Source organism: Mustela nivalis (genome assembly GCF_964662115.1).
Source record: "Mustela nivalis genome assembly, chromosome: 8".
NCBI classification, from domain to species: Eukaryota; Metazoa; Chordata; class Mammalia; order Carnivora; family Mustelidae; genus Mustela; species Mustela nivalis.
In genome coordinates this window covers 117365486-117387150 of record NC_139027.1, presented here as the reverse complement: position 1 = coordinate 117387150, position 21665 = coordinate 117365486, and the positions used below count along the sequence as shown (strand labels likewise).

General features: G+C 46.5%; 1 protein-coding gene across 9 annotated transcripts in view; it reads left to right on the top strand.

Moving 5' to 3' along the window:
• Positions 1-8409: 8409 nt before the first annotated feature.
• SNPH (syntaphilin) overlaps positions 8410-21665 on the top strand; it is a 36164-nt gene continuing 22908 nt past the window's right edge. For 3 of the 9 annotated variants that reach the window (XM_082744608.1, XM_082744605.1, XM_082744611.1), the window contains exon 1: positions 8836-8924. The gene's annotated coding sequence lies outside the window, so the exon portion shown is untranslated. Of the gene's footprint in view, positions 8557-8818; positions 8925-21665 lie in introns of those variants that run through there. The other 6 variants (XM_082744613.1, XM_082744610.1, XM_082744609.1 and 3 more) reach the window with 6 other exon arrangements.

Sequence of the window (21665 nt, the reverse complement as noted above, 5' to 3'; positions counted from 1 at the left end):
TTCAGTTAGGAAATTTTCATATAATGCTCTGTGAACCCCATAGTATACTACAAAGTAAAACCAATAGTATTCTCTTCAATCCCCTTGTAAATCTGGAATTATGCTGCAAATGGAATTCTAAATGTCCTCTTTGAACATATTAATTATATAAGATTGAAATGTCAAAATTGTCTTTTTTAAAATGTCTTTTATTTTTTGAAAGATACATGATTTACAGTCACCCCAAAAAAGTCTTTTTTTTTTTTAATTAACATACAGGAAAACTGACTTTTTCATTTTGACACACAGTTCTGTGAATTTTAACCCATGTCTAGATTCCTGTGACCACCACTACATTTGGGATACCAACAGTAATATGACCCAAAAACTCCCTTGTGCTATCATTTTATAATCATTCCCTTCCCCATCCTAAGTCCTGGCAACTACTCTTCTACATGACTATAGTTTTGTCTTTTTAAGAATGTCATATATGTGGAATCAAATAATATGTAACCTTTTTGAGACTGGCTTCTTTCACTCAGTATGCCTTTGAGATTTGTCCACTTGGCTGCACTTACCAGTGGTTTGATACTATTAATTGCTGAATAGTATTCTGTTGTCTGGATATACCACAGTTTATTTATTCATTTACCCTCTGGAGGACACTTGAAGCTGTACCCAGTTTTAGACAATTATAAATGGAGCTGCTAAATACACTCGTGCACAGTTTCTCTAGGGCAAATATCTAGGAGTGGGATTACTGGCTCAAATGGTAAGTGCATGTTTAACTCTATAAAGAAATTATCGGTTCATTTTCCAGAGTAGAAGTACCTTTTTGCACTCACATTAGAAGTATGAGAGTTACAACTGACCTTTTGTTACTTTTTATTTTGAGATAATTATAGGATTCCATGGCATTGTAAAAAATAACACAGAAAGATTCTGTATACCCTTTACCCAGTTCCCCCAGTGGTGACATTTTGCATAATTATAGTACAATATCATGGGAAATTGACCTTGATACGGTCTATTCACCTTATTCATATTTCACCAGTTTTATATGCACTCATTTGTATGTGTTTAGTTCTATGCAATTTTACTACATATGTAGCTCATGTGACCACCACCACAGTCAAAAGACAGAAGAGCTTCATTATGAGGATCCTTTGTCATACCTTTTTGAAGCCAGAACTGCTTCCCTCTGTACCCTTCTCCCTAGTTCCTGACAACCATGAATCTGTTTTCCATCTCTACAATTTTGTCATTCATGCAATTGACTTTTGCAGATTAATTTGTATTCTGTGACCTTGCTAAACTTAAAAATTAGTTCCAGGAGGGTTTTTTGGTTTCTGTGTTTTTTCGTTTTTGTTTTTGTTTGGTAGATTCCTTGGGATTTTCTATATAGATAATCATGTTGTCTACAAAGAAGGACAGTTTTATTTCTTCCTTGTCAGTCTGTTCCCAATGTGAGAAGGAAAACATTCACCTTCACCATTCTGTATGATATTAGCTATAATGGTTTGGGGAGAGGGATAATTTTTGTCAGGTTGAGGATATTCCTTTTATTTTTAGTTTGCTGAGAGTTGGGTATGTGTGTGTGTGTGTGTGTGTGTGTGTGTGTGTGTGTGTGTGTGAATGGATGTTAATTTTGCCAAACACTTTCTGAATTGATTGTTTCATGAGTTTTTTCTTTACACTGAATATGGTGGATTTCACCAATTGATTTTTGAATATTTTAATCAGTTTAGCATATCCAGGATAAACTCTACTTGGCTAAGATGCATTTCCAGGATAAACTCTACTTGATCTCCAGATTCAGTTTGCTAATTTATTTTAACAGATTTATTGAGACATAATTTACTTACCTTAAAATTCACCCCCTTTAAAGTGATCACTTCATGTTTTTAGTATATTCACATTGTTATGCAACTATTCCCATAATCTAATTTTAGACTGTTTCATCGCTCAAAAAGAAACCCCATACTTAGTACAATCACTCCTCACTCCCTCTTTCCCCACAGCTCCAGGCAACTGCTAATGCACCTTTTGACTCTCACAGAGTATATGTCTTGTGTCTGATTGTTTTCAAGGTTTATCCACGTTGTAGAATGTACCTGTACTTCATTCTGTTTAGTGGCTAAATTATTACTCCATTATATGGATATACATTCTGTTTATCCATTCACCAGTTGGTAGACATGTGGTTGTTCCCACTTTTTTACTATTATGAACAATGTGGCTGTGAACACGAGTATTTAAGTTTTTGTATATTCATGTTTTCATCTTGCTTGGATTTATACCTAGGAGTGGAATTGCGGGGTCATATGATAACTCCATGTTTAACTTTTTGAGGAACTGTCAAGCTGTCTTTCAAAGTAGATGTGCCATTTTACCTTTCTGTCAGCAATGTATCAGAGTTCCAATTTGTCAGTGCTTATTATTGTTCCTTTTAAAAATTATAGCTATCTTAGTGAATGTGAAATATCTCATAGTTTTGATTTGCATTTTCCCAATAACTAAAGATGTTGAACATATTTTCATATGGATTTGGTGTTTTGTTTTTGTTTAGGATTTTTGCCTATATACTCATGAAGGATATTAGTTCATAAGGGTATTTGTCTTTTCTTACTTATTTTCTTCTGGTTTTGGTGTCAGGATAATACTGGCTTCATAAAATAACTTGGAAAGGGTTTCCTCCTCTTATTTTTCTGGAAGAGACTACAGAGAATTTGTTTTATTTCTTATTTAAATGTTTGGTAGAATTCACACATGAAACAATCTGGATCTGAGAATTTATATTTGGGAAGGTCTTAAACTACGAATTCCATTTTTTAAAATAGCTGTAGGCCTATTCAGTTATCTTTTTCATTTTGAGTGACTTTTGGTAGTTTTCGAGGAATTGTTCCATTTCATCTAAATTAGTGATTATGTGTGTAGAGTTGTTTGGAGTATTCCCTTATTATCCTTTTAATGTCTGCAAGGTCGATGGTAATAATACCTCTTTCATTCCAGATATTGTTAATCTGTGTCTTCTTTTTCTTTTCAGTCATACTAGAGACTTATTAAATTTATTGGTCTTTTCAAAGAACCAGCTTTTGGTTTCATTGATTTCCTCACTTTTTTTCTTTTTTCAGTTTCATTAATTTTTGCTCTGATATTTAATATTTCTTTCCTTTGGCCTGTTTTGAGTTTGTTTTGCTAAAATGGAAGTTTACTTGATTTGAGACCTTTCTTCTTTTCTAATTCAAACTCTTAATGTTATGTATTTCTCTTCAAGTACTGCTTCAGCTGCATTGCCCATATGTTGATATGTTGTATTTTCATTTTTGTTCAGTTCAAAATATTTTCTAATTTCTTTCTTTTTTTTAAAGATTTTATTTATTTATTTGACAGAGAGAGAGCACAAGTAGACAGAGAGACAGGCAGAGAGAGAGAGAGAGAGGAAATCAGGCTCTCCACTCAGCAGAGAGCCCGATGCGGGACTCGATCCCAGGACCCTGAGATCATGACCTGAGCCAAAGGCAGCGGCTTAACCCACTGAGCCACCCAGGCGCCCCATTTCTTTTTTTTTTTTTAAAGATTTTACTTATTTATTAAAAAAAAACATTTTACTTATTTATTAGAGAGAGACAAAAAGAACATGACTCAGGGGAGAGGCAGAGAGAGGGAGAAGCAGACTCCTCACTGAGGAGGGAACCTGATGCAGGGCTTGATGCCAGGACCCCCAGAATCAGAACCTGAGCCAAAGGCAGGTACTAAACCAACTGAGCTACTCAGGCATGCCTATCTTCTGATTTCTTTTGAGACTTCCTTTTTGACCTGTAGATTATTTAGAAGGATATTATTTAATTTTCAAGGGAGATTTTCCTGTTATCTTTCTGTAATTCATTTCTAGTTTAAATCATGGTCAAAGAACATACTTTAAATGAGTTAGATTCTTTTAAATTTGTTAAGGTTTGTTTTTGTTTTATGACCCAGTATTGGCAGATGTTCTATGGCACTTGAAAAGCATATATTCTGCAGTTGTTAGGTGAAGTGTTCTGTCAGTGTCGATTGGACCTAGTTGATTGACAGTGCTCTTCATTTCTCCTTATCCTTGCTTGTTTTCTGTCTACTCATTCTACTGATTACTGAGAAAAGAGAATTCATCTCTAAAGCTGTAATTGTGAATCTGTATTTCTCCTTTTAGTTCTGATGGCTTTTGCCTCATGTATTTTGAAGCTCTTTTATTAGGTGCATACACATTTACAATTATATCTTCCTGGTAAGTGACCCTTTTATTTTTGTATAATGATTCTCTTTAACCATGGTAATTTTCTTTGCTCCGAAGTCTACTTTTTCTCATCTTAAACCACTCCAGCTTTCATGATTGCATGGTATGTGTTTTTCTATGTCTTACTTTTAAACTACCTATATCATTATATTTAAAGTTAGTTTTTATAGACAGCATCTATTTAAGTCATTTTTTATCCATTCTGATTATCTCTTTTTAATTGATGTATCTAAACCATTTAGTTTGGGGGCGCCTGGGTGACTCAGTCATTAAGTATCTGCCTTTGGTTCAGGTCATGATTGCAGGGTCCTGGGATCAAGCACTGCATTGGGCTCCCTCCTTAGCAGAAGGCTTGCTTCTCCCTCTCCCACTCCCCCAGCTTGTGTTCCCTCTCTTGCTGTGTCTCTCTCTGTCAAATAAAATCTTTAAAAAAAAATAAACCATTTATTTTTAATATAAATATTGGTATGTTTGGACATCGATCTGCCTTTTAATATGTGTTTACTATTTGTTCTCCCCATTTTTTGTTTCTCTGTTCCCCCTTTCTTGCCTTATTTTAAAATATTTGAACATATTTTTAGAATTCCATTTAATTTACCTGTTTTTTTTTAACTATATCTTTTGTTATAGGTATTTTTAAGGATCCCTGAGAATTACAGTATATACACTTAACTTTTCACACCCTACTTAGAATCAGTATTTTACCACTTTAACTGGAATCTAGAAACCTTACATCATAAAAGTTTCCTTTACACTTCCTCCTTTATATTGTAATTGTCTTATCTATATATATTGAAACCCCATCAGACTGTGTTATGATTTCTGCTTTCAACTGTCAAACTTACTTCAAAGAATTCAAGAAACGAAAAAGTTTCTTAAATTTACCCAGATATTTACCATTTTTATTGTTCTTTCCTTCCTTTTATTTCATGTTTCCTTATATCATCTCCCTTCTGTCTGAAGAATTTTCTTCAGCAGTTCCTTCAGAGCAGGTCTGCTGACAATGAATTCTTTTAGTTTTTCTTTATCTGAGAATATCTTTATATACCTTTATTCCTGAAGGATAATTTTGCTGCATATGGAATCCTGGTTGTCTGATCTTTTCTTTCAGTGATTTAAAAATTTTGTTCCATTTTTTCTTGCCATCTATGGTTTTGGTCGAGAAATCCAGTTATTCAAATCACTCTTCCTGTTTAATTAATGCATACTTTTTCTCTGATTGCTTTCAAGATTTTTTTCTTAAGTTTTCACTAGTAACTGAAAATTATTATCATTTTTAAATTATTATTATTTGGTTCCTTTCTTTGGGGTTCATCAGAAAGCTGGAGTGTGGATATTTATTTACTCTTCTCTTTTGTTGGCTTCTTCCCACACTTGCACCTGCATCTGGAGCCAAATGATGGGAAGACATAAGGAGACAAAAAATCAGAGGCTCACCCTCTCTCAGGACCACAGTTACTCTGATTGGAGAAGTCTCTCCTTCTCTCAGAGTTTGAGACATGTGGGTCCCTGTTGTCCTAGCCACCACTGCAGGATCACCTGGGGGCTGGGTCATGAGACAATGGAGAAAAGTTTAAAGAAGGAAAATTATTTCCCCCCACTCACACTGAACAGAAGAGGGTCTCCTTTTCCTGAACTTCAGGTCAGAACTAGAGAGCTGCTTTGGGAGCTTTCTCTGTGTTGATTCTCCAAGTCCAGATTTGGGTTGCCTTGAGACTAGGCCAGGAGATTCCAGAGGAAACAAAAATGGTAAGTTTGCTAGTCACTAAGCCAGAAAATTCTGGCCTTCTTCCCCAATTTGCCTGCTAGTATTTTCTCTTCAGACTCCTCATATAGCTGCTATTTGTTCAGGTTTTACTGCTGCATTCAGTTTATTCTGTTTATCCAGGGTAGGAATCAAAATTGCTTTTGAAATAAAGCAAATTTGAGTATCTCATAATTAGTATAAAACAAAACTACTAATTTTTTTAAAGATTTTATTTATTTATTTCAGAGAGAGAGCTTGAGTGTGCACTCATGAGTGGCAGGGAGGGACAGAGGGAGAAGCAGACTATCTGCAGGGGAGAGGGCGGCTGATCCCAGAAGCTTGAGATCATGAACTGAGCCAAAGGCAGCCACTTAACAAACTGAGGTACCCCCAAATTACTAACTTCTTTAGAATAATTTGATTTATGCTTAAAATCCACATTTGTTGTAATTTACATTTTAACTAAATACTGGTTCTCTTCATCACATGCCTTATAATGCTGAGGAGAGAATTCTTTACTAGCTAACACCATCACAGATGGAAGTAATATGGGTGCAGGTGCTCTCTTGATTGGGGGAAGTTGTTTGTGGAGATTTCTGGGAAATGTAGTCTTCTAAATACCAAGCCTAATTAATTAATTAATTAATTAAACCAAATCCAAAAACTCATGGGGACAGACAAAATTTATTTTAGTGAGGATCTTAGAAATTATCTCCTGATAAGAAAACAAATTGTATGGTTTCCTTTGGTTTTGCTTCGAGTGCAAAGAAGTCACACAATTTAAGTGGGCCTTATGGCAGATAGAACATATTATTGATTAACTTGCTAATACAGCATTAGGTTGTTTTTGCTTTTGTTTTTTGACAGCAGACCTTATTTCACATGGCTTTTTCAGCTACAATTTCCTATTCCTGCTACAATTGCCCTGCCATGTTATTCCACAAGGCATACTGTAATGATGGCCATCTGAAAGGAAAATTCAACTTAATAGACTAGAAGAAAGAATATAATCAACACCAAAAAAATTTATAGACATAAGTTTCAGAATTATAGGCATTGTTACAGAGTGGTAGATTATCACAAATTCCAGCCACAGAAAAAGATTTAACTTTGACAAATAACAGTAAATTTAAAGTAAAAATTTCCCCCCTGTACTTTATAAATACTGTTCTCGCCGGGCCAGTACTGCAGAATCATGATACAAAGAGGGCAAAATCACTTTACAAATTCTCTCTCAGCTTAGGTGGAAGGCAGAGGGTAACAAGTTCGTCCCAAGAGTAGACAGACTTGACCTAAGAGTCTTAGGAGACAAGGATGGCATCTGGCCTAGTTTGTATGGAAGACTGGGCCTGGCACAAGGTGTGCTTGCTCTCTCATTCACTTAGTATTTACTGAGCGCCTGGTAAGTGTCAAGTACTACTCTAGGCACTGCGAGGATAGCAAGGGAAAGTACAAAGTTCCTTCCCTCATAGAACGTACATTCTAGTAAAGGTGACAATGACAGACAAATAGTATTTACACAACATGTCAGCTGGAAATACAAAAAAACTAGGGCAAAAGGAGTAAGTAGGGGAGGAGGAAATTACTATGTTATGTAGGGTGGTCAGGGAAGGCCTCCCTGAGACAGTGACATTGGAGCCGAGATCTGGAAAAGCAAGGCATGGTTTTGCGGCAAGGAATGACTAACCTGGAAGGTGCTTCAGAAGAGCCCCTTTCTGCTGCTCCCCACTTCTTACACACGGAGCAGATAAGAAACAAGTTCAGAGAGCTAGTTAACTTACCTAAGGTTGCATGGCTCGAAGTGGAAGGGCTAGGGAGAGAAGCCACTTTTCTGGGCTCTTTGGTCCCCTTATCTCCCCTGCATTAGCAGATGGAAGACAGAGGGAAAAGGTGTATAATGAACACTTAATCCAGGTTATGATGATCTCTCTGTGTTTTCAAAGATTAACCATCTCAATACTTCAAAGACAAACATTTTCATTTTCAGATATTTAAGATTCTTGCCTTCATTTTCCTTAGTAGTCCAAATGCTGTTCACATTTAATAAGTGACCCCGGTACTCAGAAGCGAAAAGTGTTCCTCACGGAATTCAGATGACATAACTATTTAACATAAAACGTCAGCGTGCCAGGAAGTGAGATTGGTATCATCGACCCAGGTTTCAGATGAGAAAGCTGAGGCCCAGGGAGGTGAAGGGACTGGCCCGGGATCCCACCACCTGTCCATGGACACTGCGCTTTCCTCAGTGCCCCACTGCCCAGCTCTGAGCACAGGGTGGCGTGTAGGTGCGAGAGGACCCCACCCCATGCGTGCTCGCGCCCAGGCTCCCACGCCCTCTGGAGCAAGATGCCAACTATCTCTTTAAGAAGGAAAGTGAAGACGGGCCGCTTACGCAGCTACCATCGAGCCGCCCACTGGCTGGTCCCTTCCATCCACCTCACCCTCCCTTTCCCTCCCTCCCGGCAGCCCCAGCCCTGGCGAGCCGCCTCCAGCAGGGGCTCCGGAGAGCAGGTCGGCGGCCTGGGCAGGGCAGCCGAAGCCATGGAAGCCTCCGCAGGTGATGACAGGGACCCCGGGGACCTCCGGGCCCACCGCCCAGCTGCGCCCACTGCAGCGGCGAGTGCCGAGAGCGGGTGGGGGGAGGGGAGGAGCGGGCCGCGCCGGGAAGCAGACGGGACCAAGCGCCCGGCAGGCAAGCAACCTGCCCCCAGGCTTCTTGGCTGCTGCGGCCCAGCTGGCAGCTGCGGGGGGCTCGGCCGCCCGGTGTCCCCGCCCGCGTTCACCCGCCCCTGTCTGTGTGTTTTCCCCCGCCGCCGCAGGTTGCTGAACCGGGCCAGACAGCCGCAGCCGCGACTGCAGAGGCGCTGCGCCAAGCGGGGCCGGAGCGGTGCGAGCCGGCGGGCTGCGGAACGCCAGCGGACTCAGGTGAGGAGGCCGAAGCCGCGCCGAGAGGGGACCCTGCGCTGCACCCGGCCGGCGGGCGGGGGCCGCTGGGGACTGCCCGCTGCGGTAGAATCCCTCAGAGGGCACCGGCCGAGGAGGGGTTAACCGTGACTCATTCCTACCCTCCCTTCATTCCCCCCCACCCCCAAACCGTGAAAATCACTAATTACTGGATGCTGATTACTGCGGGGAAGATGCCCAAGGTGGGCGATTAGGAGAGGTTTGGGGACCACCCTGTTCCTAAATGTCTTCCTCGTATGGCGTTTAGCAAATATTTAAGCCCCTTTCCCTTTTTGAGGTAAAGCAAGGGTACCTAGGGGTGGAAGAAGGATGGAAGAAGGGTGGAACCCCCCCCTCCCAACCCAAGGTCAAGTGCCAGTGACTGCTTCTTTACCACATTCCCCCCTGCGAAGGGGCAGGGCTCTGCAGTAGATCTGGAAAACATACCCATGACCCCTACAGAGGGAGGTCTGAGCCCCAGTCTCCAGGAGCTCCTGCAGGATAGGATGCTTTCTCCCTCCGCTCCTCAGCAGAACACCTACTAGCCTGGGAAGCCCCATGTTCCCTTCCTCAACCCTGCAGACTGAGGAGAGGCCTGGTCACAAGGCTGCCTGTTTCCTCTGCCCATCTGGAGGTGTGGGATGGACTGGAGGAACTCCTCGGGGGGAAAAGGTGGTCTCTGCAGGCACGGTGGTGTAAAGGAGGTGCCAGAGAGTGGGGTTTGAGTCCCTTAGGCTGCTAGTAGGCCCCCAGTAGCCATCTTAAAATCCTTTAGGCGTGGGTGTCTGTCTGTTCATCTGTTAAATGCAGGAGTTGGATTCAATGGTCTGTATAGTTATGACATGTCATTCAAGTAGCTCTTACATGTCAGGGGGACCCCTCGAAAGCAACCCAGAATTTAAGTCTGGGCTTATGAAATAATTGGGGTTTCCTCAGTTGGCCTTTTTCAACTCTGGACTTCTCTAGTGAAACATGACCTTGTGAGCCTCGTGAAACAGGAGGCACTAGGCAGTCCTAGAGTGGCATCCCTACTCCATTGCTGGGGTGACCTTCGTGGGGTTGCTTTCCATCCCCAAGCTTCAATTTCCTCATCTGTAAATCTGGGAAGAGGCAGCCCTCAGAGGGCTGAGTGATGATTAAATGAGAAATGTCAGGAAGCACCTAAAACAGTGCCTGTGCCTGGCACATAGTAGGTGTTCAAGGGTCACAGGACTTGAGAGACAGACTCGGGGAAGACAAGAGGGGCGGCTGCTTTTAGCCTCTTCTCCCTGCCCCCCACCCCACAGATCTCTTCCACGGCCCTGTGGATGGCATCCCTGCCAGGGGATAATGAATGCTGGAGTATGTTGGGCTGAGGGCCTAGGAAGCATCCAGGAGATACCAACATTTCCACTGCAAGGGCTGTGACATCATTCTAGCAAATGATGGTCCCAAGGAGGCATATACAGCCCAGCACTGGGTTTGGGAAATCTTGGCATCCGAGGGCAAAGTCCCTAAGGGAAGAGAAACATCAGAATCTTGTGTGTTGGCAGGGGTCAGGGACTGGGGCCTCCTGATCCCATAGGGAGCCCGCTGTTGCTCCCTTGCCCTCCCTGGAATCTCTCACTAGAATCTCCCTGAGACTGGCAGTTGAGTGTTTGGTGTCTGTATTTCCTATTCTTTATCTTCCCTCCTGCTGTCCTTCCAGCCCAGCACTCACCCTTTCTTGCTCCAATGTATTCCACAGATACACTCTGCCTCTTGACAGCATGATAGAGAAGCCTCCCCATAGGCTGGGGCAGGGCATATTGCTGCTGCATCATTTGGGCCAAATGAAGTTGTGTCCCCACCTGCCCTAAATCCCCATTAGATTGTGAGTGCCTCCTGACGGATGCCCTGTCTTCTTCCTATCTATGTCTCCAACCTCTAGCCCCTGGCTAGGCACAAAGTAGGTGCTCAGTATATGTTGAATGAGTTTGAGGAAGTTATGTCCCTAAGCCCACTAGGTTAGGGAGAAACTGCAGGAATAGGTTGTAGGAAAAGCACTCTTAAGCCCAGGGCACTGTGCAGGTTGCTAGTGGCCATTAATCACTAGTACTAATAGTGTCGTTAGTGTTAATGCCAGTAGCCAGTGGTTGGTTCATCTTCTCCCCGAGGCAGGCTGGAAGGGGCTCAGTGAGTCTGGGAGAGGGGTGACGTTGGCAAACAGATGGTGCCTGCTGGTTTAAGAGAGTGTGAAGGGAAGAGGGTTGGGAAGAACGTGATTCCAGCCCGTCGCTGTGCTTGTGGGTATTGGGAGGGGGGCAGATGAAGAGAATCAAGTGGGCCAAAGTGCACACACAGTAGAAAATCCGGAGACCTAGGCCCCAGGTCCCACTCCACCCCTGCCTCAGTGTGTGACCTTGGGCCAGTCAGGACCTCTGGGTCCTGATGACAAGTCCAGATGACAGGACTGGACGACTTGATCCTTAAAGCCCCTTCTGATCTGATGTTTTGTCATGTGCATTTTGTTAAATGAAAATGGGACAAGTATTATTACTCTTAGTATCATCTGTGGACTATCAGGCCATGACTTACCTTGGGTGGTCCTTGTCACACATTATACCTGTTTGGAAGTTGGGGAGCCCGAGGCTGAGAGAGACTTACTCGGCTGTGGCGGTACAGATAGGAAGGACAGCATGTTACATGACACCAGTCTGTCTGACCAGGAAGCGCATGCTTTTCCAAAGGTTTCACTCCCCAACCCCATGCAGACTTTGTTGTCATCGCCGTGAATTGTGTGTGCTCTTGTGCACGTGCCTTGGGGTTTGGAGAAGGGAAAGCAGTGAAGGGATCGTGACCGGAGATCAGGTGCTTCCCCAAAGTGATGACTTCAGGGAACTTGCTGGGTTGAAGAGTGTGTATGTCAGGGTGGGAAGCCTTCCTTTCACCATGAGCCCTGCTTTGCTGGTGGGTGGTGGGTGCCCTTTCACTGCTGGGCCTGAACAATAGTCACGAGAGACGCACAGTGTAAGTGCTCCCAATGGGTTGTGCTCTGTTTAATTTATTTCTACGACAATCCCGGTATGACTTTGACCCATTTCACCAGAGACAAAGCCAGGGTGGAGAGAGGAAGAGCCCCGCCCAGAGTCAACAGCTGATGAGCTGGGGGCATACCATACTGGGAGTCAGAGTGGTGGTCTCTAGTCTGGTCCCTGGTGTTAACTGAGTAACTTTGTGTAAGCCGGTCTCCCTCTGAAAGCTGGCATTTCCATCCTGCAGATGGACAGAGACCTAACTGCCACCTTGTCCCAGAAAAGGGGTGGGGGTTCCTTGTCTACGCTGGTCAGCATTTGCTTATTATTTCTTAGCCAGACCCTGGGCTAAGTGCTTGGGATACAGGAAAGTAAGAGGTGACCCCTCGAGGGGCGCCTGGGTGGCTCAGTGGGTTAAAACCTCTGCCTTCAGTTCAGGTCATGATCCCAGGGTTCTGGGATCGAGCCCCACATCGGGCTCTCTGCTCGGCAGGGAGTCTGCTTCCCCCTCTCTCTCTGCCTGCCTCTCTGTCTACTTGTGATCTCTATCAAAAAATAAAAATAAAATCTAAAAAAAAAAAAAAAAAAAAAGAGGTAACCCCTCGCTTCAAGAAACTGATACCTGAGCAGGAGACAAACATCTAAACATGCAGGTCTGATAAACCATCTAGGAGCCGTGATGCATACTGATTAAGGTGTGTAATGGCAGGTCAAAGAGGGGTGAAGACCTTTCTTATTCCGAGGGCCAGGAGGGCTCAAAAGACATGGTACCATTGTCACGTCCTTGTTTTCAGAGTTGAGTTTATGAATCAGCATCATCCTCGTTATCCACCCAGCTTAGGACATTTCCAGACTGTTCTAAAGATTTGTTGGCTTTTGACTCCAGCCACACAAAAAGTGGCCATGGAGTCTGAGGGACCATTCAAGCTCACCCTGGCACAGCTCTAGTGGAATAATCCATTTGTCCCAGGAGTCCGAGAACCTTTCCTGTCTTTAGAGGCTTCTGGAGGCAAGGCTCTCGAAATTCCTCTTGGCAAGCCTGTCTAGTGCTAGATTGCTAAACCAGTAGGCTCGGGGACTTCTTCATCTCTCTTCCCAGTGTGCCACCTGTCTGGAGTACCTGACACCTGGAGAGGTGAAGGCATTTACCCAAAATTACGCAGCAAGGCTGGAATCTTAACTCTGGCCTAATTGGGATTGTATTCCTGAGCCATATGGGGTCTTTCTGCATCCAGGTCACCAGGGGCTGGAGGGCCATTTCTTCACTGGATGGGCAGCTCATGCTGAGGGAAGGCTTGATGCCAGTGATACGGAGCTGGAGCAGAGGGCCTACAGAGAAGAGGAGGCCCATGTCCCTCAGGCTGCTCTGCCCACCCAAATGGACACATACTCATGCAGGATTTGTTTCATGCTCAGCAGTGTCCTCTGAACCAAGGTGCTGAGCCAACCAGAAGGGAGTGTCTGGGAAGCAGCCTAGGGAAGTGGAAAGAGCCAGCACCCAGGCATCAGGAGCCGTAGGTCCTCATCTCCGCTCTACTCTGCCCTCAACTCCCTGGATGACCTGGCCTTGGCTTTTTCACACCCACAAACCAACAGGCAGAGGCGGAGGTGTCTGAGGGTCCTTCAAGTGCTGACTGGCCAGCTCTTTCTTCTGTTCTATAAGCTCTTCAGGGGAACGAGTGTAGGTAGGATACAGGTAACCGTAACTAGAGGAGGAATGAGAGAAATATAACAAGAGGCACGAGCAAAGGCTCTGTGGGTTTGCTGGAGGGAGGGGGCTTGGGGAAGGCTCGCTTCAAAAGCCACCACTTCAAAGGCAGGGTGAGGTGAAGATAGAGATGGTTTAGGACTGGTGGGTTGTTGAGGGTTTTTTGTAGTTGTTGTTTTTTTAGGTTTTTTTTTTGAACCAGGAGAAAGAGGAAAAGCGTGCTGTCATTCTGGAACTGGAAGGCTATACAGGAGAGCAGTGCTTCTCAGACTTAGATTTCAAAGATCAGTACATTTGGGAATCTGGCCTAGCTTTGCCAACTTTGTATTTTGCCAGATGGACATTCAAATGACACTTAAACAGATTTCTGTTTACTACCATTGCCGTACAGTGAGAGAAAGAGCATTTTAACACCTCTACCCCCAAAGCAAGAAGACTATATAATATCAGTTAGAAAAAAAAAAAAAAAGGTACTCCAAATTAAATGCATTTTGCTTCATTAAAAACTCTGCTGTCCACATTTTGCTCTGTGCATCACAGACGTCTTCTTGTGTTCAGGAGTCACGCTGCTCTCTTTCCTATTCTGTGAAATGGGGACATGAGGCTGTCTACCTCCCAAGGTCATCAGGAGGTCTAGATGCCATCTAGATGCCAGAATAAAACATGGAGAGCAAGGAACCTCAAGTTCCGTTGTCTTGACAGAGGCAGAACGGGGCTCCAGGCTGGTCAAGGACTGTCGCCCCCTGCCAAGCACTTGCTGGCAAGAGCTGGCCTCCTCCATCTCTCTCGCCATGCCAGTGTACTGGTCCTGTGTTCTGAGGATCCTCTGACTTACAAGAACAGGGATGTTTGTGACATCTTTTGTTTCTAAAATGTGGCCAACCAGGCAACATTTGTCTATTAAAATGTGTCTGTGGCCGGCCCTCCATGGGCATCCTCCCGTGTGAATTCTAGATACAAGCCCCTAGGGCTCCATAGTTGCCCAGCGAGAGTGAGGGCAGGGAAAGGTGATGAGGTTGGAACCGCAGACCTGGGCCAGGATGCCTGGCATCCACAAGGCTGAATGACTCTGGTACTTTGTGAGATCTCCTTCTTCTGGGCCCACGGCTTCCAAGGGTCTCCCTGTGCCCTTCCCAGCAACACTGTCAGGATTGTGTCTCCCAGGACTGAGGCCTCCAGACACCTCGTTGCCCCTCTTGAGGCTGGTGCTGGCCAGGCCTCCCTGCCACAGGGGCTCTGGAAGCTGGGTCGGCATCTTCCAAAGAGGGGGTTTGGCTGGCGGCTTGTGAGGCCTGGCACAGAAGCCACCCTTGAGAGACAGGCGTGAGGAGCTTGGTGCGGGAGATGGGGGGCAGGTCCCGTTCTTTGGAAGCCACGGTGGCCCTGCTGCCGAGGTCTGCTGCTGTCTGCTTGGATCGTGCTGAGGGCCGGCCCACGAGTGCCCTCTGCATGTACAGCCCAGCCACGTGGCCAGCACAGAGAGAAAGCTGGCCTTTGCTGGGGTGCAAAGCCTAGAGCAGAGAAGGACCTCAGATGGGGTGAAGGGAACCTGGCTAGTGTGTCTGAAGCATGCGGCTCAGGGTCGAGGCCAAATTCTGGGGCAGCCGCACCATGGCTGGCAGAAGGAACTTCATCTCCGAAGCCCCAGGGCCCAGCTCGAGCCACACACACATGGGGGGTGGGGCGGGAGTCCTGGAAAAGTTATGAGCAAATGATAAGTAACTGGGTGTCCCTTTTGGCCAGAATCCTGGGTTGAGAGACCCTTAGAGGCCACATGGCAGTTTTGTACTCAGTGTCTGTATGTGTGCGTCTGGGCGCACGCGTGCGTGTGTGCCTGGCTTCCTGAGAAACACTACTCTTTGCTGGGGTTGCTTCTCCTTCTCTTTCCCCCACCCCTTCCCCTCTTTCTCCTTCTCCCAGCTTTATGGAAATGTAGTCAACAGGCAACAAGCTGCCCATATTTAAAGTGTATGGTTTGGTAAGCTTTGACACGGTGTGGATCGTCACCACAGTTAAGATAATGAACAAACCCATCATCTCCGAAAGTTTCCTCTTGCCCCTTTGTGTAAGTCCTCCCTCTCACACCTCCCCCATCCCCAGACAGCCACTGATGTGCTCTCTATTGCTGGCCATGACTGTGCATTTCCTAGAATTTTATATAAAATGGAATCCTGCAGTGTGTGCGTTTTTGGTTGTTTTTTGGGGGGTCTGGCTTCTTTCACTTAGCATAATTATTTTGGGATTCATGCGATTTTCAATATATTCCTTTTTATTGCTGAGTAGTATTCCATTGTGTGGATGAAGAAAAAACAGTTTATCCTTTCCGTTGCTGATGGATGGACAGTTGGGTCTCTTCCCAGTTTTTTTCTATCACAAATGCAGCTGCTGTGTGCGAGTGTGTATGTCTTTGTGTAGATAATACTTTCCCGTCCTCTTGGGCAAAACCTCCCAAGGATCTCCAGAATGGCCGTACCATTCTATAATCTCATCTTCAGACCCGCCGCCTCGCCAGCCCTCAGTGTGGTCCGTCTTCTCCCTGTTAACCATTCCGATAGGTGTGCAGTGGGATCTCTTTATGGCTTTAATTGGCATTTTCCTAATGACACATGCTGTTAAACATCTTCGTGTGCTTATTTGCCATCCATATAGCTTCTTTGAAATTTCAGTTCTAACATTTTGCCCACTTTTAATATTTAATCATTTGGTTGTTTGTCTTCTTCTTACTGAGCCGTGAGACTTCTTTATACATTCTGGATGCAAGTTCTTTGTCAAATATGTGTCTGTTGCCCTAGCAGGCCCAGTGGGAGTTACAGATTCAATGTGCACATGTGGGTGAGAGAGAAAGAGACAGAGACAGAGAGAAAGTTTCTGAGGGAGACTGGCTTCCTAAGGGACTCCTGCTTCTGGATTCATATCTTCTCTGCCACATGCAGAATCCAGAAGGACAGCTCCTAGAGTTCTTAAAGGTCACACATCACAACAGCTTCTGGGTCCCTGAGATCCCATGGGGTGGGGCATCAGAGTCCACACAGACCTCTGATCTCGAGAGGAAGGGGTACCTTGTGCCTTTTGTTCCTTGACCCTAGTCAAGTCAGGGAACTTTCCTGAGCCACCCTCACCTGGTCTGTAAGGTGGGCACAGCTCACCTTATGAGTGACAGGCCTGGAGCTCTCTATCTAGTCGTCCAGCTCCAAGGACATGGAATATGTGTGGGCGTGACCTATGGCCACCAAGCAGCCTTTGGGAGGCAGAGGAGGGAGAGCTGTGTATCCACTAAGGAAGGTCTGCTGGCTCCGCCCTGGGCCGAGTCTAGGGCTGTGCTGGCTGGAACAGCCCTGGGCAGCCTTTCCTGCTTTGCTCTGGGCTGGGCCGTGTCTTCTTGAAGGCCTCATCACCTCTTCTGCCAGGGCCTCCCACCACTAGCCATGAGCACGCCTGCTGCTTACACCAGATGCCTGTGTGTGTGTGTGTGTGCGCGCGTGCGCGCTCATGCACAGGCTTAGAAACCCTCAGAAGGTGGAAGACTGTGGTCCGCAGGCGAGCCTGTGTGCAAACAGCCTACCTTCTGTGGTGTAAGAAGTGCTCTGCAGGGAGCGTGACCAAGGGGCTCCCCAAGAGCAGGGGGGATCTCCAGCTTCTGTGAAGCTACACGCAGGCATCCCTGCTCGAGATGAGCCTGGAAGATGAGGAGGATGAGGAGAGCTTGGAAGGGCTTTCTGGGCAGAGGGCACTGCATCGGCAAAAGTATGAGTTCACAGGGTGGGCTCAGATGTGATGAGAAGCAGGCTGGCGAGGAAGGCAGTTGCCAACTTAGCACAGTGGTAAGTTGCCAACTTACCCACTCCATTGGGTAGAAAGTGTTTTCTCTATTTTACAGATGGGGAGACTGAGGTACCAAGAGGTCAAGGGAGCTGTGCCCTGAGGCTCATGAGTCAGTCATTGGCAGAGCTGAGGGTCCCAGCTGCTGACACTGTGTCAGGCTATGTCCCAGGAGAGGTGGCCCCTCTCTGGGCTGCTTTCCCAGTACACGGTGAGCTTGTGGGGTTCTTAGGACTCCCGGATCATTCTGTTAGGTTGCCTGACTTCTGTCAGCAGGTGTCTGCTAGGCCTTGAATCAGAACCCACCATGTCCCTGACTCCTAGGGAAATCCGAGCCGCGGGAAGTATGAGGCCCACTCCTCTTCGGGTCTTTGTGGGCTAAGAGACCTGTGGTCACGTTCTCGAGCCCAGGCTGGGTGCTGCGGCTCACTGGTACTGCCGAGGCTGCTCTGCGGGCTTTTGTGGGTCAGTTGTGCAGTCGCCACCCCTGACCCACACTAGGGTCCTGTGACCAGAGGGAGAGTGAACACTGGGCAAGTGGTGAGTAGTGTCTGCCCGCCTCCCCTGCCAAACCTACCCAGACACCTGGGCTCCACCACGTTTCTCCCCGTGCCCTCATTCCCCACTGTCCCTCTCTTCTGTGCCCTCAGGAGCCTTCATCCTCAGTTTCTCGGGAAGTCATCTTTGCTGCTCTCATTCCCTCTCCTCTGCTCCCCTTTAGGGTCTCCTGGTGCCCCTCCCCCTCCCTCTCCAGCCCGTCCCCAGCACAGCTGGGACAGCATCAGCTTTTATAAGATGAACCCAACCTTGTCATTCCTCTGCCCAGAACTCCTAGGCTCCAAAGGCCCTCCGCCTGTGCCCAGCCTCCCCCTCCACTCCCCTGTGCCGCTGCCCCTGAGCTGTCCTCCTTCTCTGTCTCCTGCTGGCCCCACCCCCGCCCCCCTCACCGGCATCTGGAATGCAGCTCTGCACCCATCCTTCAGAGCCCCCGCTCACTGCTCACAGGTCCCTCTCCTGAGTTCTGCAAAGGGACTCGCCCCCTCCCTCCAGTCATAGCCCCTCACTGGCAGGAACTGTGAAGTGGGAGTCCTGGGCCATTAGGGAGCACTCAGCACACAGCAGAGGCTGGGTGAACGTGGACTGAAGCCACCCGACACAGCTGCCACATGGGGAAGAAGCGCTGTCGTCAGCAGAGAGGAGAGGCTCCGGGGGACTGATTTCAGTCCTGCTTGGAGCCAGGCCGCTCCTGAACTTGTTGCCTCCTGAAGTTTCCCCCTTGCCCCATGTGGGTGAAGATACTTGGCCCAAAGTTGAAGAAACCCTGAAAGATCATCGCAGATAATTCCTGTGGGAGCTTGAACTTCTTGCCTTTTAAGAGGCAGAGCTGAGCGCCAGTGGTTTCGTCAAGTAGGAAACACAGCTGATGTGCATGTGCGACGAGGGAGAGAATCATCTGGTCACTCAGGCCTTTCGGAAAGCAGTTTGGCAGCATACTTGGTGAGGCTGTAAACCCACCCCCGGGGATCTATCCTGAGGAAGTAGGTCTGCATAGAGGAAAACAATTATGCACAAAGGTCTGTATGGTAGCATTGGGTTTTTTTTGGCTAGTGACAAAGTCTAAACAGTCAACAAGGGAGGTCGTTAACTTAGCCACGATGGGCCCATGAAATGGAAAACTGCGCAGCCCATAAAATACCTTATATAGGGGCGCCTGGCTGGCTCAGTCGGTGGAATGTGTGGCTCTTGATCTCAGGGTTGTAAGTTCAAGCCCCACGTTGGGTATGGAGGTTACTTTAAAAAAAAATCTTTAGGAAAAATATTTTTTATAAAGAACATGCCATGACATAGGCAATTCTTAAACCACGTTAAATTTTTAAAAGCTATAAAGGTGCATATATACCATGCTTATAACGACGTAAAAATAATTTCCCACCTCCCCTCAAAACCATGTTTTTCTGTGCTTAGAAAAAAACTGGAGGAAATGGCAATGAAATTAAACAGGAGTTTATCTTTGAGTAGCAAAACTGGAAGGTTTTTTTTTTTAATTGTGCTACTTTTATAACTATAATAAATACCTTCACAAATATAACTATATTTAACCTTTTAAAATTATCCAGCGGGAGCTAAGGGAGTCCCTTTCAATTCCATGAACTTCTTGGAATGAATCATTCACTTGTCTCCAGGTCCTTGGTTTATAAAATAAGAGAAAGAAACTAGTGTTCACTGGGCCGTTACCTAATTAAATTCTGCCAACGGATATCCCATTTTTCAGATGAGGAAGGTAAAGCTCACAGTGGATTCTCTGCTAAGAACTAGGTTTTGCCCCAGGACTAAGCCCCTGCTGGGTATGCCAGCACCCCCTACCCTCCCTTATGATTCTGAAGATCTTTGCCTTCGAGGTGGGGGCGGGGAGGTGGGGAATGGGACAGGACAAGTGAGAGGGACACCTGAGAGCACTGTGTCAACAAAGCCTGTGCAGGAGTTTATTTTACAGGGTGGGGAAGGTCAGCTGGCCAGCAGGTGGGGAGAAGCGCCTTCTCCTGACAGCAGGCAGAGCAGGTGTTCTCTGCTTTTTAACTCTCTGGCCCCAGCAGCCTCTAGCTGAACGAAATCTCCCCCTCAGTCCACGTTCCCATTCTTCGGGTTCCCAGCCTCCTTGTGCCTCTCAGCGCCCGGGATGCAAAGCTTCAGGCCTAGGGTTCGAGTCCTGGCTCCACCACTGATTGACCTGGGGCCTTGGACACACCCCCCACCCCCCACTTACCTATAAAGAGAGATTGGACTAGACCAGAGGTTCCAAAGTCCAATGCCAGGCAGCTAGCACAAGCAAAACAACCCAGGTGTGAGAGCAAGAGCACAGATAAGAACACTAGCCAAAAAGAACCGCCTCCCAGCCTCAGTGGGTCAGAGCCATGCAGGAATGCAGACAAGAGAGACAAGCCAGAAATCTAGATTTTTAAAAAATACAAAATGTCTCAATTTATTAATGTCAACTCAGATGAAAACGCATACATATGCAGGCCGAGGGAAAGCGGTCTACAGGCATGATGATATGGCCTGTTGGGCTACCCATCTCCGGCACCTTCTGGCTTTGGCTCTCTGGTTCCTGGACTCCTAGTCTACCAACGGAGAGGGGGCTAGGCAGAAGGAGGCCCACCCCTGTCAGAGGAGGAAGGCCAGTCTGCTAGGAAGAGGTGGACCTAAGGGGCTCTCCTGGGCCCTAGGCTGATACATGGGCTTTAAAAGGCTCGGCCCTGCTGCCTGCCTGAAACTGCCCCTGCTGTGGCTTGTGGGCTGGGTACAGAACTTGGCAGTTGTCCTACACAGCCTGGCTTCATCATCGTGACCATGATGAACCTCACATGCCCACAAGGAAGTTGGCCCTGTACGTGACCATGATGCCCTTGGAGGGGACCTGGCAGGGGCTAACGGGAATGTTGGGTACCTGGAGCTGAGCATACTCAGAGTGGGAGTACGTGTGCACACTGTGTGTACACACAGCTGGGCCCGGGTGTGCCGACCTGTGTCTTGGAGAGCTGGACTTAGTGTAGTCCATCCTTGTTCTTTGCTCTGGTATGTTCTGCGAAGCCGCTGCAGACCTGGAGCTAGTGACCACGGAACCCCCACTGCAGAGGAAGAACACAGGGCTGGCGAGCCTCTGCTCACACCGTTTCCGTCGACGGATCCATACATTGCCTTGTTTTAGGGTGTTTCTGTCTAAAGACAACTCTTTAATATAAACTGTTGATGTCATCCACGTGGAACTCATACAGACAGCTCGGTAATTTCTACTGAACGATGTCACCTGACATACGGATTTTCACTGGAAGGCACATCACAGCTTCTCGTATGTGGAAACGCTAGCCCCCGAGCTATGCTGCGGGTCGTTTTATGCGGCAAACTCACCAACAAAAAGCACAAAAATGTAAAAAAAACAACAACAACAACAAAAAAAGTGGCACCAATTAAGGCTGTAAAAAGGACCTGTTTGCAGTATTAGAAGTGAAGCAAGGTCACTCCCATCCCATCTGGGAACGTACACATCAGGAGCTCACATTCTTCACCCGACGTGTGCGTCCCCCAGAACCTCAGGTATTGGTCTGGGGGATACAGATAATTTTTACCGAGTAGGTGAATTCGCAAATACAGAATCTGCAGATAATGAGGCTCCCTTAGAATCGTGTATCCTTCATCCTTCTCTGG